The sequence below is a fragment of the Capsicum annuum genome, chromosome 8 (assembly GCF_002878395.1).
Source record: "Capsicum annuum cultivar UCD-10X-F1 chromosome 8, UCD10Xv1.1, whole genome shotgun sequence".
NCBI lineage: Eukaryota > Viridiplantae > Streptophyta > Magnoliopsida > Solanales > Solanaceae > Capsicum > Capsicum annuum.
The window spans coordinates 49,466,355-49,473,039 of record NC_061118.1 but is presented as its reverse complement, the minus strand read 5'-3'; positions in this window follow the sequence as shown (position 1 = coordinate 49,473,039).

Sequence of the window (6,685 nt, the reverse complement as noted above, 5' to 3'; positions counted from 1 at the left end):
ATAAATGCTACAGAAGCATTTGTTATTCCAAAAAACATAACTAGGAATTCATAGTGACCATACCGAGTCCTGAAGGCTTGTAATACCCCACATTTTTGGGCTACTCTATGAACCTCGTTCCTACGTGTATAAGATATAATCTAAATAATTTTTCATGAAAATATAAGTTTCATGATCTTTATACTAGTGTGTGAAATTCTCATGAGGTTAAAAATATTCATAGAAATCATTTATGACCAAGTTGAGCTAAGATCCTTTGATTCGTCCAAAGTTTGGTATTCGATTTTACAAAGGTCTACTCTTAATGTATATAACTTTTAATATACATATAATTTTCCATCTCAAGACCTACTAAATTATAGATTATTGAATTAGCTTTTCAACGATACCAATTTTGCCTAAATCAGATACCCGAGCAAAAAGTTACAGCCATTTTCGTGAGAGACAGTAAGCCGAGGCATATGCCCGCGACGCGCGCTCCATCGCCCGCATCTATTTCCCAGGTTCTGTTTTTATGTTTTAAGGGAAAAAGGGTCCTTTCCTTCACCCTAACCTGTCCATAACAGATGATTAAAGACTCAAAAGCATTATTTACATCATTTTTCATCCTTTTCTCTCCAAAGAAAACCCTAGCCCCCTCAGAACACCAAGAACTCCATCAAATCCTCTTCAAGAAAAATCAAGATTTCAAGTTTCCCAATTCAAGAAAGCTTTCAATATTTTATTTCTTCTTCAATATTATAGCTTTAAGGTATGTGGGATTTCATCCATGGGTCCTCTTTCACCTATGGAGCCCAAAAACTCTTTTTACTTAATTAAAGAATGAATTTTTCATTACTATTGTATTTTGTATGTTCAAGAAAGATTGAATTTCATGTTTTCATGATGTTTTTAATTCAATTCAGCCCATGTATGATTCCATACAAGATTTTAAATTCCTCATGCTATGAATTTGAATTTTCCATGCTTTATTCAAGTAAATTTCATGATAGATCCTAAATTCATGAAGTTTAGCAATGTTCCCATGTTTTAAATTCATGCCTTCCACATGTTTGATGAAATTCCCATCTCATGGTAAGTCTAATTTCAAGATGAATCCCCAAGTTATGAATTTTTCCATGTAACTCTATTGTTCCCTCATGTTTAAGACATTCTTACGTTCAAGCTATAAACTTACATGTTTTGATGAAACTCCCATGTCCTATTTCAAGCGAATTATATGTGAATTCCCCAATTCATGATTTTAGTTATGTAATCATACTATGCTCCCATGTTTAAGATATTCCCATGTCCAAGTCCATGATTCTCATGTGTTTGGCGAATTGGCCCATGTTAAAATATTAATCTCTACGTGCTTGATAGAATGCCCATGTGAATTGAATAGGGTAATCATGACATGTTACCATGTGTTCTCATTCATGTACAAGTCCATAACCTCTAAGTGTTTGATAAAATATTTCAGTGAATGAATTGTGAGCAATTGACTATGGCTATGCTTTCAAGAATTGCTAGGTTTTGTTAGTTATGCTATTGAGTCCTGGGGTATTTATTACCCGAAATCTAGCTATTTTCATAGTTGCAGTAGATCAAGAATAGTCCCAATAAAAGGTCAAGAATAGTAGTACTCAGTCATTTAATAGAACTCAGTGAACTCGGTCAATTAACATAACTTAGTGAACTCAGTCCAGTTCAGCCAATTAGCATGATTAGTAATAGTTCAGTCAAGTCTAGTACAGTCTAGTGATCAGTTCAGTGTTTATTCAGTTGGAAGTAGGATTCAGCACCGAGCGAACCTAGGGTTGGGGGCTTAACTGCCAGCAGAGGGTGTGACCTCTAGTAGCAATCCCTTAGTTCTAGAACTACGTAGCCAGTATAGGTTAAGTATATCAACCTGCCAGTTGAGGGTTGGTAAAGTATTCACCTTCCAGTTGAGGGTAACACATATCTCACCTGCCAGATGTGAATTATTTAGTGTATCCATACAACTAGCGTAGTACCAATGGCATGGTACTGACACTCTTCCAACTGAGGTTACAGGTTGGACCCTGATTAGGTCAGATTGGGGCATGTCGGTTAAATAATATGTCACAACCCGAGCTGGGGCCCTGGCCGCAATGGGCATCCCGAACCACCAAGGCCCGAGATTCTCCTGTAACTTCCCAATCCACTAGTGATATTATCTGTTTTAGGCTTAGGCCCACATGGCTTTAAAATGCATCACTAGGGAGTAAGGATTACTTACTTATATACCAAACATCCCTCTTGTATTTTGTTGATATGGGACTCCTTCTCCTAAGTTGGGGTGTCACATACAACCCCCTTATGGACTCAGCGTCCTCATTGAGGTTTGCCCCACCAAATAGAATTTTCCTAGACTCAGGAATGAGGTTTACCTTGCCTTATCGGGATTTACCTACACTCAGTTAGAACTCTGGCCCACATCGACAGAGCTAACACAGGAGCGGCTCTGACACTATTCCGTCACGACTCGAGTCAGGGCCCTAGCCGCGATGGGCATCCCTAACCATAAAGGCCTGAGATACCCTGTAACTTCTTAATCCATTAGTGATATTGTCCACTTTGAGCTTAGGCCCGCACGGCTTTAAAACGCGTTACTAGAGAGTAAAACTTGCTTACTTATATACTCAACATCCCTCTTATATTTTGCCGATGTGGGACTTTTTCTCCTAAGTTGGGGTATCACATGATACCCCCCACAGTTTTAGTTTCAGACTCCGTATAGAACTCAGTTCAGTTCTATAGAATCAGGACTGTCAGAAATAGTCACCCAGTTATCAGTAATCTCAGCTATCAGTTACTCAATTATCAAAACTCAATATTCAGTTCCAGTATGAGCTCAGTTACAGTTTTAATCACAATCTCAATTACAGTCTTAGTTACAGTCTTAGTTATAGTCTCTATCATAGTCTTAGTTACAGTCTCAGTCACAATCTCAGTCCAGTAATTAGATCAGTAACTCAAATTTAGGTTTGCTTGACCATAGCATACAGTTATTATCTATTCAATTATCAGTATTTCAGTACCTCAGTTTACATACTATTTCAGAATCATATTATACACTTGGTCTTGCATTCTCAAATAATATAGTTTTTACAAATTCATGCTCAATTGTCTTATGTTAGTTAGTCAGTCCCTTCTTCATATGTATAATACCCTACAATTTCAGTCCAGTTATTCAGACTAAGTGCAGTTCAGGCTTACATGACCAGTATTCAGCTATCAGCAATTCAGTTAATTTGATAAGTTAGTATGTTTATGCATTCGTGCTCAGTGTGATTGTATATTCAGATCCTCGATTTATGCCAGTCTCCATCATGTAGTTTCAGACCCAGCTTCAGTTATACTTATCATTAAAGTAAGGTTTACAGAAACTAAGTGTAGAGATTCACTATCTTATTAGAGAATGTTTCTCACTCATGCTTTAAGATATTTTAGTTTTCAGTTTATTCCAGCCTATTGGTGAGTCTACTTACACTTAGCATACATGTTTTACGATTACGTATGCAATTAGTTTTACTTATTGCATTCACCCCTACATACTTAGTACATTCCAGAAGTACTAATCCATATATACATTTGTGTGGATAAATTATTTCATAATGTAGGTACCATTTATAGCCCGCACATCACGATCAAACAGTTATAGATTCTAGCCAGCAGGTGATAAGTTCTCCTACTTTGAAAACTCCAGATAGTTTTAGTCCATGTACAGTTTATTTATTTTCATATGTATTGATTAGTGGTAGTTGGAGGCATGTCCCAGCTATCTATGGTCAGTAAAGTAGATGCTTCATAAATGTCAGTCAGAGTCAGTCATGTAATTTCAGTTTCACCCTTTGGATTTATCAGATTGTAAAGCTTTATCAGTATTGTATCTATTTTAGATTTTCAGTATGATTATATTTTCGCACAATAGAATAACTATTAATTATGTTATAATTCAGTTGCTTAACAGTATGACAGTTTATGGGTTAGCTTGGGATCACTTGTGGTTCCAAGCACTGTGTGACGACTAGGGGGTAGTCTCGGGTCATTACAAGGCTGTCTTTGGAATGTGACATTTCTGACTCTAATATCTGAATTTGAGGTATTTTAGAGAAATATCTTGCACCCTGAAGTTGGTCGAACAAGTTATTAATTCTGGGGAGAGGATATTTATTCTTCATTGTGATTTTGTTCAACTGATGGTAGTTAATGCACATTTTAAGAGAACCGTCTTTCTTGCATATGAAGATAATTGGAGCCCCGCATGGAAAAACATTAGGCCTGATGAAACCCTTATCTAAGAGATCCTTCAACTGTTCCTTTAATTCCTCAAGATTAATTGGATCCATTCTGTAAGGTGGAATAGCTATGGTCTGGGTATCTGGAAGGAGATTTATTCTAAAGTCAATTTCTCTTTCGAGAAGAACTTTGGGAAGATCTTTCGAGAACACATATGGAAATTTATTTACTACTAGAACTGACTCAAGACTCAGAGTTTCAGAATCTGAGTCCTTGACTTGAATGATATGGTATATACATCCCTTGGATATCATATTTCTTGCCTTAAGATAGGAAACAAACTGACCCTTTGGCACTAAAGTACTACCTCTAAATTCAATAACTAGTTTATTAGGAAACTGGAATTGAACAATTCTATTTCTACAATCAACTGAGGTATAGTACGAGTGGAGCCAATCCATGTCGAGAATGACATAAAAATCAGTCATCTCTAACTCTACAAGATCAGCTAAAGTAACTTTTTGAGACTCTATGACCGGGCAATTTCTGTATACTCGTCTTACCCACTGGGGTAGATACTGAAAAAGGTTCTACTAGAATTTTGGGACTGCGTCTACAACTATATAAGAAGCCACAAAGAAAAGTAAAGCTCTGGGGGTATAATAATGGATAAAGATAAAGATAAAGGACTTGTAACGTACCCATAACCATATCTGGGGAATTATCCTGATCATGTCGAGTCTGGAAGGCATAAAGTATGTTCTGTCTCTACCCACTGGTGGCACTAGAAGAGGCACCTTATCGAGTCGGGTGACCTACTGGAGCTGATGAAAAGTTGGACTGGCCCTATTGGCATAAATTCTTTCCCTTCTGCCCAACCATCGAGAGATCGCTGATCTTGTGGCCCACCTTTCACATCCAAAACACATATCACTACCTACCCTGTACTCTACCTGATAATTCTTACTACACTTTCTACATATCAAATTAGTGCGACCACTTTTTACGCTACCCTAGCATCCTATCCCAACTGTCCACTCTGAACTTAGGCACTGGCTGAAGATGGGGCTGGAGCTAAAATTTTTTGGCAGAACTGAGAATGATTTCCACCTTCCGACCTTAGCTAAGAAAATTTAAAGCTACCTGTTCTAACCCTCTTATTCTTTCTTTCCTTTTCCCTGAAGTTTTCCTCCTCAATCTGTTAAGCATGAACCATCAGCCTAGAAAGGTCCATATCCTTAATCAACATGGTTGTCCTACACTATTGACTATACTGTTAGACACACCCAACACAATCTTACTCATCTTGGACTTAGAGTCAGCCACCATAGTCAGAGCATACCTTGCCAACTTAGTAAACTTGAGTAAGTATTCCCTCACACTCATGTTACTCGGCTTAGATTGATGAATATCTACACCTTGGCCTCCCACTGCTTGAACCAGGTATGAGCTACTCCTTACAGCTGATACATGGATAACTCAGCACTCTCACTAAAAATAACACCCATGATGTCTGTCACTTTCTGCAGCCCATCAAGAAAATTTTGTGCTTCTTCCTCGGACTTGGATCCAGAAAACAAAGGGGGATTCATTTGAGTGAGGTCTTATATCCTGGTTGCAGCCATATTCAACACTAGATTGGCTGGAGCAATAGTCTGCTGGTTATTTTAAGCGACTATAAAATGGGCCAATGCTGTGAAAGCGGCCCTAAACTTAGCCTGGCAAACATGGTCATTTAGGGGATCATCCTGAATAGGTGGTTATGTTGGCTGATCCCTGTTCCTTCTTCGGTGGTCATGTTGGCTGATCCCTGTTCCTTCTTTGGTTGTTTCTTCTGGGAGGCATTTTATGTAAACAAAATGAAGGATAATTTAGGAAAATGGAATTCAATAGAGCTCATGCTCTTTCGTACGATATGAATACTAAAAGAAGGAAAACTTTCCTAAAAACATTTTGTAGCCTCTTGCCCATAAGAGTGGCGCGTTTTACACCCATGCACAAGACTCTACTTAATATAGTTTTCAGACTCTCTAGTACACTTTAAAACCTTAGGTTCTGATACTAAGTTTTGTCACGACCCGAGGCTACTCCCTAGTCGCGACATGGTGCTTAAGGCCACAAGTGACCCCAAGCTAACCCATGATTTTTTTCCTATTGTGAGAGCTAAATAAAATAGTGGTAAGCTATCATATGTGGAAGATAAACTGATAAAGTCCTGCTAAGATAGAATACTAAAAAAACAATACCACATGTCTGAACTACTGATAAAGCTGAAAACTAAATTGAGTGTCTAAAAACCTCTTAAAACATAAGAAGATGATGGGAAAAACCCCGAACTAACTTTAATTGTCTGAGATATAGAAATTACTAAAAATAACTAAGGAAAAATATCCTGTGCTCGATGAATGAGGACTCACCACTACTGCTGCTGAAAGGTACT